Below are 13,105 nucleotides of genomic sequence, written 5' to 3'. Positions count from 1 at the left end.
GAATTATGGAAATTAATGGGAACTAACTGGAAATATATTATTTCCAAGCATAAATATAAACAGAAATCATAAGAAAATCTCCATGCAAAATGTTTTCAACAGATATTTCAACAGATTTATTTGTAAGTACAGCAGAATAGAACACGTTTCAATAACTTGTTTCATGGATGAATAAAAACAGAAATGTTGAGTTCAATATTACCATCCCTTAACCCCGCTCATTCAAAAATGCCCCCTGTCCAAAAATCTCCACAAAGTCCCATTCAAAACGTTAAATGAAAAATGCCACGTATCCTCCAAAACATCCCATTAAACATGCAAATCTTCCTTCAAGCAATCCTCTTTTCTCATTTTTGCTCAGTCAATAGACTCTTCCTGGACCTCATCATCATCCAACAACATGTCCACTTCCTCAGCATCCAACTCTGAGTCTTCCTCTTCAGTGTCACTTTCCAGCCTTGTTGAGGATGGCTCTGTGTCAGGCTCAAAGAGCCGTAGGCTTGCCCGAATGCCGACCAGCTTTTCCACTCTCACATTTGTGAGCCTGTTGCGAACCTTTGTGTGGGTGTTCCCAAACAGTGACCAGTTGCGCTTGGAGGCGGCTGATGATAGTGGGATTTGGAGGAGGATGGAGGCTACAGGTGCAAGGGCCTCAGATTCACATAGTCCCTTCCACCAGGTGGCTGCATATATGTGCTGGCATGACTGCCATATTCCATCCCCTTTCCAAAGGCCTTGCTTTGTTCGATACTTTGCCAAACTGCCTAGAACTTTGCCTTTATCGAGACCCAGGTGGTCAGACATGGCTGTAATGACTGCATAGGCACCGTTGATCTCTTCCCCAGAAAGTATGCCCTTATATTTGGGGTCCAGCATGTATGCTGCTGCATGCACTGGCTTCATGCAGAACTCCCTCCGCTGTTCCAATGACTTGACCACAGCCGTTTCCTCTGCTCTGCTAATCCATCAGAGATGACTGAAATACAGTCAGCTTGGTCAATGGTCTGTTTCACCTTTGCTTGAACTCGACTGAACTCTTCATCCAGTAGATGAGTAGACAATGCATGTCTGTTTGGGGGAATGTATGCTGGTCGGAGAACATTCAAAAATCTCTTCCGGTACACATTGGATGTCAGCATCAGGGGTGAGCCAGTTGCATAGATTGCACGAGCGAAACACTCATCTGCGTTTTTCTGGCTAGTGTCATCCATAAAATCAAAGAATCCTCTGATGCCAGAGGGACCAGGAGCTGATGAGTGGGTATCTGACTCTGATACAGCTGAAACAGATTCATTTTCCCCTTGAGTGGAACTTCTGGCTGCTGCATGTGTTGGGCCTTGAGGAATTTTTTTGCACTTTGCAATGTGCTGCTGGATTTTTGTGGCATTCTTCACGTACGTCTTATCACAATACTTACACATATATACAGATTTCACTTGTACATTAGCTGGTGTAAAATGTCTCCACACATCAGATAGCGCACGTGGCATTTTTCTGTAAAATAAAACAAGAGCTTGTAAAAATGCTAATGCAATGCAAGAGATCGTAATAATACAATTGCAATATGATAATAAACAGATATAAATAGTAAGGCTAGCTAAACAACTGGAATGATCTTCAAAACAAAACAGCCAAATGAGGAAGCTAGCATCTTCTTTATGTTATACTAGCTATGGCTTATTTAGCATCTAACAGATGCTAGCATTTTATTTAGCATCTTATCAGATTGCTATCTACCAGATACATTTTATGTGATATTCACAATTTAAACATTTAATGAATATATTTTCCCATAATATCATCAAAACTTACCTCACTTGTTAAGTAGACAGGCTCAAATGTGTGCCTTCAATACTCTTTGTCTTTCAGGCTCAAAAGTGTGGTCCATGAGTACATGTGATGGAGGCATGCACAGTGCCAGTAGGTGGTCTCAATAGCCATGCAGCAAGCATGTGCTCTGTACATGTGATTAAGGAATGGCATGGATATTCAAGTGTATTTGAATTGCATTTGTTTGTTTTTTGTTAATATTATGCTAAAATATACTTTGCTCAACTATATTTAAGTTCCCTAACAAGAGCCAACCTTCAATTTTGAAAATTCCCAGTTTATTCCCATAAATTCCCGTTAATTCCCATTTATTCCCATGGAAAGTTTCCATCTTTGAAAATTCCGGGAATTTTGCAACCCTAGTACTGTATGGCAGCGGTCCCCAACCTTTTTTGCGCCACGGACCGGTTTATGCCAGACAATATTTTCATGGACCGGCCTTTAAGGTGTCGCGGATAAATACAACAAAATAAAACTAGTACCAGTACCGAAAAAAGAAGATTTATTCATAACACATGTGAAAAGACCCAGGACAACCAAGTTAACGATAAAAACGATAACAAAATAATGTTGAAAACCGATAAAAACCCTGAAAACCATACATTTCACACCTGAGCCTCAACTCTCGTGGCCCGGTACCAAACGACTCACGGACCGGTACCGGTCCAAGTCCCGGGGGTTGGGGACCGCTGCTGTATGGCATATACTTAACTTTTGTTTTGTACCTTTTGATTTGACTGCATTATCCTTTCTTTACAAATTTTTTAACAATAAAATTGCTAAATACAGTGTTCATTAAGCATTAGTGAGTTTAGACCTTTTTCGGGGGTGCTCAGGCCCCCCTAAATTTTATCAGAGCCCACTCTAAACATTGGACATTGGACAGATGTGCTGACGATGTCTTGGGTTCTTCGATCAATGACCAATTCTGGACGTCCAAAACTGGTCCACAATTGACCTATGACCTAACCTGGACATCAATCCAGTTCAACATTTGAACTTTGGACTGCCTAATTTTATGGACATCATATGAACATCTATGACAGGTGCAGGACATTTATATGATTAATACATGTAATATTTTTATTTATTTATTCACTGTTCTATTGTGAAGAGCTTTGTAAGAGGAAGTGAATGGTGTTGTGATCGGTAGCCTGCCATGGAAAGTAGGAGAAGTGTGGATGTATGAACCCAACTATCGACTCGACAGTCTTTGTCTGTACGCACATTTTGGCCTGTGAGAAGATGACATTTCTGCTCCAAATCCACCACACAGCTCCTCCTTTTTGTCTTAGCTCAAGAGTCTCCGCCATCTAGCAGATGTCTGCTAATCACTATGCATTCCTTCACACATAACTGTTTCTGGAAATATGAGCCTATACATGTAGAAGCATTATAAAAATGACGCCTAAAATAAGTTTGACATTGAAAAGATGTCAACCATATTTGAACAGCCCTTATATGGTGGTCCTACGGACAATAACACTAGAAGTTTAATAGACGTCAAAAAGAAGATGTCGCCTGAAGTTACAAAACAACCCCCTCAGTGGACCAAAATTGTATATCCAAAAATGACTTATAAAACACGTCACTCCGAAATCAATTTGCACAGTGGGCCCCTAAAAATAACTAATAGCATATTTTAGTATTATTTTCTGGAATTTGTCGTTGCTGCTTGTCATGGATTGTCATCAGTAGTAAGACTTTCATTGCTGCGGGAGAAAGACGACAAAGAGGGAATTTCATGACACACATCAGTGATCCAGATTTAAAACACACTTTAACTGAAATACAGCAAAAGTTTAAACTGCTTTGATTGTACGGGGACGTTACTGTGACTTCTAAAGTATCTGCTTATTTTTGTTTGTTCTCTAAATAGTGTCCAAAGCGTTAGCTAATGTAGTTTGAACCTTCTGATTCACTAGTCTGCTGGTATGCCAAAGAGTCAATGTGCATTATTATTTTAGTTAAATTGTTTTTATTGCTGTTCTGACTGAATTGAGCTTCACTCTTTGTTTACAGTAAAGCTCTAGATCCAGGTGACAAAACATCAGAATGATGTTACCTGTCTTTGTCCCGCAGCAGTTTGTATTCAGTGTAATATTGCAATAAGCTGATATGGATCCGTTTGTTTTTTTATTCACTGTAACACTTAAATTTAACAAAAATTATAAAGCTGTAGTTTCTGCTTTACCCACATTCATTGATAATGATTTTACATAGCTAAACAGTCTGTTGTACTATTGTTGATTGTGGATCCCCAACTTACTCTTATAATAATTATAAGATTATATTTCTGTCATTTTCCAGTTTCTAGTTGAGTGAGGAGGGTGGAAACAGAGTGAGAGGACAGAGAGATTGTACAATAACAGGGAGAACAAGGGAGCAAATAATGAAGTTAGTTGGAAAAACAGAAGTAATTTTCCATGTAGTTGATGGATGATTTGAGTGCTTTCCAGTGCGACACTTAAACATGTCTGTGGACATTCTAAAGAGAACATTTTGATGTGAAGTGTGACAATTTGCAGGATCCATACCACTCTAAACATGGCTCGAACAGGATGGTTGCCACTATATTGATGTTCTTTAACTTTGCCTCATTTTTGATAACTGAAGACACTACTGTAAAAATGGTGGATTAGATTAAAATCTCTGATTATTGACTCTAAATTATTGTTAGAAATTACAATAGTTCCATCCAATTAATTAGGTTGCTTTTGGAGGTAATATTTGCAATGTCTAACCAATTGAATTGAGATTTGCAAATGTAAAAAGGGTTGATTACATTTGGAAACAGCATATTCCATCAAAAGTAATTAGAAGACACCGCATGCATGACATTATGATTGGGAGCTAAATTCCTCAAACTAAGTATAGTTGTAAATTACTTTTCAGCTTTTAGTTTTGGCATCATTGTACCAACATAAAGTGAAGTAAAAGAAAGGGAGAACAGTGAGGAATGTTGTCTGTGACCCGGCCATTTCTAAGTGACTGGTCTCCCTTCTCTGTCAGACTGCAGCTAATGAGAGTGACGTCTCCCTCATAAAAACCTGTGGGAAAGCCATCTCTAAGCTCCTGTGTTGGCTCTGAAAACTATTTGCTGTGCAAATTCCCAGAGATTGGATTTGAGTACCTCCTGTGTTGGTTTACCTACCTCCAATGAGCAGTAACATGCTGTTCATACGCTTGACCAAACCTCTCTCCCTGTCTGTCCTTTTGGTTGTCTTGCTTAATTTATACATCCAGGTTTCTCTTTGTCCATATAATTTTCTGTTTCTCTCTCTCTCTTCTTTCTCTCAACTTTCAATTATTTTTCCAGAGTCTTCCTTTGACATTTTTCTCTGTACATCTGCCTCCATCTGCATTAGCGTAATGTAGGAGAATGAACAGGAAAAAGATGGGAGTCGTGGTTCATTCAGCAAGTGATGTAAATAAAAAAGAAACCATGTGACATGTAGCTGTTTATTTTCACAGACTCTTCAACCCCATTTGAAGTTGGATCAATAATTAGATGGCTTTTAGTGATCTGGACACTAAACACGGCATTAATTAATGAAATTAATTTGTGAAGCGTGCTTGAAGAAAGTTAGAAACCCAAACAGCTCTGTTAAAAAAAAAAGAAAGCAGTTCACTGGAGCCCATTTAAAGGGGCCCAACCATAAACCCAACTGAACACCTCTGGAGAGATCTAAAAATGACTCTCCACTGACATTCCCTCCCTGGATCCTCACCCTCCATCTCACCTGATGGTCATTCTGGCTGATTGCCCCTGACGCCATTTAAGGCCTCTTTGGAGTGTTGGTCCTCGCTTGTACTATTCTCAGTTAGTGTTGCCCGGCTATCAGTTGTCTTCCTCGTGCTTCCTAGTTCTCTGGTTAATTGTTGTTCTCCGTCTCCCCTGCACAGGCCTCCCTGGACCCCAGCCAGTTTTCCCTGGTATCTACTTGATGGAGAGTGTGAGGCGCAGCGGGGATTTCTGGACTGACTGTTTCCTTTCTCAAACGGAGCGAGAAAGCAGAACTAGAGGAAATACCCTCGGAACCCCTGGACCCCTCACTGTACGGTAGATTTTTATTGTTAAGATATTATTCAGTGGCAGCATCAGTTGGGTTAATCTTTGATGAGTATAAAGTTTCTTCTTTAAAAGATTTTTTAAATTTTTTTATTTTGAGCATAAATAATTTCATGAAACCACTCTTTCATTGGCTAATGACTTGTCAATCACAAGTCACTTATTATTCTAAATATTCTGACCATACACAGAATAGTTCTCCTTTTTTTGAAGCATTATGAGGAAGATTTACTAAACAGACTAAACTTTTATACATTATAACCCAAAATGAGTGACCTCCTCATCACCTCACTCAGCATTCCACTAGCATTTCTCTCCCTCTCTTTCAGCGACCTCTGTCCACAACCCACAATTGCTTCTGACTTACGTTTAGATGCTCGTCCCATGTTTTCTGAACTTAAGTATTTAACTTGTGTTTCTGTAAATAAAGTCTCACTGAAAATCCAGCAGTTTTGCTTCTGCCTAAATCTGCATTTGGGTCCTTTTTCATGCACTGGCCCTTGCTGGCATAACAGTAACCCCGGAACCAGATGGTGGACATTGAAGATGAGGGGAACCATCGCCCTGAAGGAGTCCTGTTGGACTTGGTTAGTCTGTGGGAATTCGGAGGCAGCCGATAAGTACCAACAGTCCAAGCTGAATCGGTTCTGGCAGTAATAATAACAACAATAATAATAATAATGATGATAATTATGGATTGGATTTATATAGCGCTTTTCAAGGCACCCAAAGCGCTTTACAATGCCACTATTCATTCACTCTCACATTCACACACTGGTGGAGGCAAGCTACAGTGACTAAAGCAAATATTTGGGTGTGGGAGGAATTTAGAGAGGCCATGGAAAAAGCCTTTTAGACTGCCTCGAAGAGATTCTGGAGAACCATCAGGCGATGCAGAAGGGCAAAGCAGTGCTCTACCTGCACTGTGTAGAGAGCTCGCTGTAAAGACTCACCTTTCAGCACACTCACTTCACCAGATGCTGCAACTTCTTCTTCTTCTACATTTTTATTGGCAGTTAGCAAACAACTGAAAGGTGCATTACCGCCACCAACTGATCTGGAGTGTGGTCTGGAACGTCGCTCAAAAAAAAAAGTTTTTAAAACAGTTTCCCCTCTTTTTTAAAAAAAGTAATTAATTACTTAGTTACTTAGTTACTTTTTAAAAACACGATTTACAAACTGAATAGGTGATAAAGCGATAGATCTTTCAGCCCAATTCTACTTTTTCTGCATAATCCATCATACAAAATGCAATCAAATGGAAAAGTCTCTTTTTTTAAAACTTGTTTTATCAGTTTTAATCTTTTAACTTTATGCATCAAGCAAAAATGTAATTATATGCACCATTCTCTGACTTGAAAAAAGTAGTTTAACATTTAAACCTATTTTCTGCACATTCCAGCACATAAAATAAAATATTTTTTGTGTTTACACTCAGTCTTTCAAATAGATGCAAGTAAAACACAGCAGAAAATATATAAAATCAAAGACTAGCGATCCTGTTGCTCTACCATAGGCCTGAAAACTGAAGGCTCTCCCTCCCATTCTACTTTTAAATACTCTAGGAACAACAAGTAAGCCTGCAGTGCGAGAGCGAAGTGCTCTAATAGGGTGATATGGTACTACAAGGTCATTAAGATAAGATGGGGCCTGATTATTTAAGACCTTGTATGTGAGGAGCAGGATTTTGAATTCAATTCTGGATTTAACAGGAAGCCAATGAAGGGAAGCCAGTAGAGGAGAAATGTGCTCTCTCTTTCTAGTCCCTGTCAGTACTCTTGCTGCTGCAGGCTTTTCAGGGAGTTTTTTGGACTTCCTGATAATAATGAATTACAGTAGTCCAGCCTGGAAGTAATAAATGCATGAACTAGTTTTTCAGCATCACTCTGAGACAGGACATTTCTAATTTTAGAGATGTTGCGCAAATGGAAGAAAGCAGTCTTACATATTTGTTTAATATGTGCATTGAAGGACATGTCTTGGTCAAACATGACTCCACAGTGTTACTGGAGGCCAAGGTAATGCCATCAAGAGTAAGAATCTGGTTAGATACCATATTTCTAAGATTTTCAGGGCCAAGTAAAATAACCTCAGTTTTATCTGAATTAAGGAGCAGAAAGTTAGTGGCCATCCAGGTCTTTATGTCTTTAAGACATTCCTGCAGTTTAACTAGTTGGTGTGTGTTATCTGGCTTCATGGACAGATAGAGCTGGGTGCCATCAGCATAGCAGTGAAAATGTATACTATGTCTTCTAATGATAATGCCTAAGGGAAGCATGTATAATGTAAACAGAATTGGTCCTAGCACTGAACCCTGTGGAACACCATAGTTGACCTTAGTGTGTGAAGAGGACTCTCCATTTACATGTACAAATTGGAGTCTATTAGATAGATATGATACAAACCACTGCAGTGCAATACCTGTAATACCTACAGCATGTTCTAATCGCTCTAATAGGATATTATGGTCAAGGAGGACAAGCACAGAGATGAGTCCACTGTCAGAGGCCATAAGAAGATCATTTGTAACCTTCACTAAAGCTGTTACTGTGCTGTGATGAGCTGTGAAACATGACTGAAACTCTTCAAATAAGCCATTCATCTGCAGATGATCTGTTAGCTGTTTGACAACTACTCTTTCAAGGATTTCTGATATGAAAGGAAGATTGGAGATTAGCTAAGACAGCTGGGACACCTGAGATGGCTTTTTAAGTAATGGTTTAACTACTGCCAGCTTGAAGGCCTGTGGTACATAGCCGATTATTAGAGATAGGTTCATCACATTTAAGATTCATCTGAAACTAAGGTTTCATTTACTTATAGTGATGGTTTAACTGCTTTAATCTTTTGCTCCTCAAATGATGCATATCAAATTGTTTCCATGGATCATCTGAACTGAGTGCCTTTCTCTTCTACAGTTGGTCTCCAAAGCAAGAATTTTCCCACTAAGCTGTGGTAAGGACTGACTGGTTGCTTTCTGCTGTATGTTAAAATTGCCTTTAGAAATGTTTGATGATGACAAGTACCAATTTTCTAGTCACAGAAGTGTTTAATGCCTGCTCCTTTGGAACCTTGAATAGTGGAAATAGGGAGCTGGGACAATTTGCTTCATAGTCCACCACTGCCATTGAGTTACATTTGACACAGAGCCATGGTGACCCCAGAGGTGCAGTGCTTTAACCCATGTTAGCTTGGTGCCACCCGCAGTTCTCTCTAGCAAATGGATTACCCAGACTGGCAACTTCTGGCTCAAGCCTCAGTCGAGCAGTAAATCTTCTAGACTGGTATAATGAGGAGCACGTTGTCCTCAGAGGTGGTCTGCTTCCAGAATCAAGAGCTCCAGAGGCCAGTGTGCATCTTAGACCACACTGGAAATTACTGATCATTAGCAATGTCAACAAATGACATTGCCAAAGAATAGTATAAAAAACTTAACAAGTTTTTGCATCTGTTCTGTTCTCTCAAGAAATCTGTGAGGTCTGAATGTAGCTGTTTTAGTGGGAGAAACATTTTGTCACTCATCCACGTGACTTCTTCAGTCTCAGCTGCATGCAAGTTTCTCTAACCTTATAAACTGTACATTTGCATAATGACTGATCCTAGCACCACTGACTAACAATTGGTCGTGAGGTCTCCAGCGCTGTGTTTGACATTAACAAATGGATAACTGAAAACTTCATTAAAGCTTGATGAAGGCAAAATGCAATTTTTTCTAACTGTCCATAAAACCAAATATGATCTGCTTATTCATGAGTTCGGAACATTGGTTCAAAGATTAAAACTAGAAATTAAAACTCTTCAGATAACATCATTAAATAGACAGACGTCTTCCATCTTATGAATATAAGCAATATATGTGAAGCAACAGTGCTAACCAAAACAGCACCTTCTGCTCTGTATATTTTTCATTTATTTTTTATATGTTGGTTATCTACATATACATATATTTTATACATTGAAACTGTAAAATATATACAAAATATATGAAAAAAATTGTGAATAAAATGAAATGAAATAATGAAAATATTTTCATCAAACTCTGTAGATAAACTCTTAACAACAATAAATATAAAATTGAAGTTAGAGATAAAATTTAGAGATAAAAAAGAGATTTAGAGATAAAGTAGATTTGTTCTAAGGAATCTATGAAATTTGTTAGCAAAATTATCTGTTAGATAATACAAATTTAGCTCCCTTAACTAGAACTAAAAATCATACAACTAAATTAGGATTTAAATGTACAACTTCCATCTATTTCAACAGAAATAGTTTTTTATTCTATTTAAAATCTGTGGGTCAGAAAAAAATAATGTAACTCTTCAATCTTCCTTATATTTTTATATCCTCCTGAGAGCAGAGGAAAAATAAATCTTCCCGTTGAACTTTTTTTTTGTAATTTCCTTCCTCTTTGGAGCTAAAAGAGGCCACCCAAATGCATGAGGTATTAATGGTATGCCAGGACTTATTAGGATAGCTCAAATAAGTCAAAAGAAAAAAGAGCAAAACACAAATGTCCATTACAGAGGACATAAATAAACAGTGTGGTTCTCAGGAGAATATTACCAGGCTGTACAGCTGCTGGTAAAGTGAAACTTTCTTTATCTGTTGGTTGTTGATTTCTGCAGCAATAACAGGGTAAAATCTCACTTGTTTCTTGTCAGACCAGCATTATCTTCATTACCCTGACATTTGCTGGAGAGGATGTGCTCTGTAGTGAGTGTTCAGAACAGCTGAACCTCTGCTAACCATGTGTAATGATTAATTAGAGAAATAAAAGCTTAACTTTAAACAAGGGTAAACAGAGTGTGGTACTTTACTCGAATGAGGATCCAACTTTAAGACAAAGGACGAGTGTCGACCAAAGAGCTTTAAGCTGATTACAATGAAGAAGTTAACTAAGAAGTCAGACTAGGAAAACTGGTGAGTTTAAAAATGATATAGTTTACAAAAGTATGTATTGTAATTACAAGTTTCTTCATGGTTGAACTCTGTATCTTATTCTGTTCTGGAAAATTAGTAAAGGTGTTCACTTTAGATAGTGGGGGAGCTGCAGTGTTGAGGTTCTGAAAACTGAATCAAACAGGAGGCTCAGACCAGAGGCTTCTGTAGAGTTTCATTACCTGCTTCACAGATAAACAGGTGCTAATACCTCATGTTATCCCAGAAAATCCCAGACAGTGTGACAGGAATAAGACAGACACAAACTGTAATCTGCATCTCTCCATTCTTTATTATTCCTTTTTATATAGAAACAAAAGCACATTCTGAGAGAAATGTTATACACATCTGCAGAACAGAATCATATAGTAAAAAAAAAAAAAAAAACATTGTTAATTTTAACAGCAAGTTGAAAATGTACATCAAAAAAACAAAAAAAACAAAACAAACAAAAACAGCCACAACATATCATATGTATAAACTTAGTGTTGTTTATCATTTATATTTATTTATTTAAGTACTATATGCTCATTTTTAATTTGATGGATCTACATGTTTTTGTTGTTTCTTTTAAACTGAGACTTGGGCAATAAAAGACTGGAATTTTTAACTGTTAAAAATATAAGTGGTGGCTAGCTGCCCCTAGCTAAATTAGCAAGAGCCAAAACATTGGGTGTAAGTCCCCCTAATGTAAAGATGGGAAGATCTACTCTGTGACAGAAATAGTTGTAATTGTTTTTCAGTGTAAAATGACAGAGAATAGGTTTAGTCCCTCATTTGCTGTAAGTTATATAACTAAAAGATTAAGGAAATTGTGGAATTGGTTCATAATTCCAATAATAATTCTCAAAAGTGTTTTAAGCTCCACCATGCGCTCTTCCAGCTAATGAATAGGGAGCCCATTTAGCTTTTAAATTTTTATTAGTGCACATAAGTAATTTGCACATATATGTTGCATGCGGAAGAATGTCCAATTCAGTTCAATTCATTTTCATTTATATAGAGCTAATTCATAAAAACAGTGCTCTCAGGGCATTTCATATTGTAAGATAACAATATTAGAAAGAAATCCCAACCACACAACCCCCTATGAGCAAGCACTTGACGACAGTGGGAAGGACAAACTCCCTCTGGCAGAAGAAACCTCCAGCAGAACCAAGCTCACATCTGTCCACCATGACTGGGGGGTAAAAGGAGAGAGCAAAAAGAGATAGGACAAAAGGCAAACTTTAGGAGAGAGAGAGAGAGAGAGAGAAGGAACGGCCATTTTTTTTATTCAGCAAGACAATGTCAAAATATTCTGTGCATATTTCATCAGCATGGAAGCACAGTAAAAGAGTCTAGGTACTAAACTGACCTGCCTGCTCTCCACACCTGTCACCCACTGGAAGCAGTTGGCACATCAGGAAAGGACAATACAAAAAATGCCATGTTTAGTCTTTTCTGATACACGTAGCTGGAATCAAATTCAAAATGAGCATGTTTTTTTGCTTTAAATAAAGCAGCCACAGTTTTAACATTTGATATCATCTAAAAAAAATCTCACCTTCACCATGTCACAAGATAATTGTCTGATTGGGTTTCATTATAGCTACTTGCTAAATAGACACATTCTCATAAGCTGTGTGTTTGCCAACTCTTATTCGAATGTTCACAAAAAGCAAAAAATATTCTACAAAAACATAAGTAATTAAGGTTTATTGATATTGTGTTTTTTTTAGAACAAAATTCACAAAGTGCTTTACAATACAGAATAAGATACAACAATTAAAACTGTATAAATAGATCAAACTAAATAGAAGCAAAAAGCCTGAACAGGTGAGTCTTAAGTTTCTTTTTAAGGGTATCAACAGTGTCCACTGATCTTTGGTCTAATGGAAGTGAGCTCCACAACTTCCACTGGATATAAGATCTACATAGCTCAAATATGTAAGTCTCTAATACACACTGGCTGCCAATCACTTGTTGGATGGGCATTTCACGCAGTGTCCCACTTAATTCGCTGTAGCAGAGGTATTACAATTATTTCTGGACTAGGAAAAATAACAATTAGAAAACATCTATGTAAAGGTTCTTACCGTATAGTTTACAAAACAACAAGTACATGTGCATTGTATTAATTTGTAAATTTTTTGTGTATTTTTGATTTAGGGTCAATTGATTTAGGGTCAATTTCTGTTTTAGGAAATCTGTTGTCTGGCTGAAGTTCCAATGAGGCACATGCAAAAGAATATACAAACACAAACACATAGGAACACATTTCAA

Source organism: Neolamprologus multifasciatus, chromosome 20 (assembly GCF_963576455.1).
Source record: "Neolamprologus multifasciatus chromosome 20, fNeoMul1.2, whole genome shotgun sequence".
Classification (NCBI taxonomy): domain Eukaryota; kingdom Metazoa; phylum Chordata; class Actinopteri; order Cichliformes; family Cichlidae; genus Neolamprologus; species Neolamprologus multifasciatus.
Note: the sequence above shows the minus strand (reverse complement) of the source record.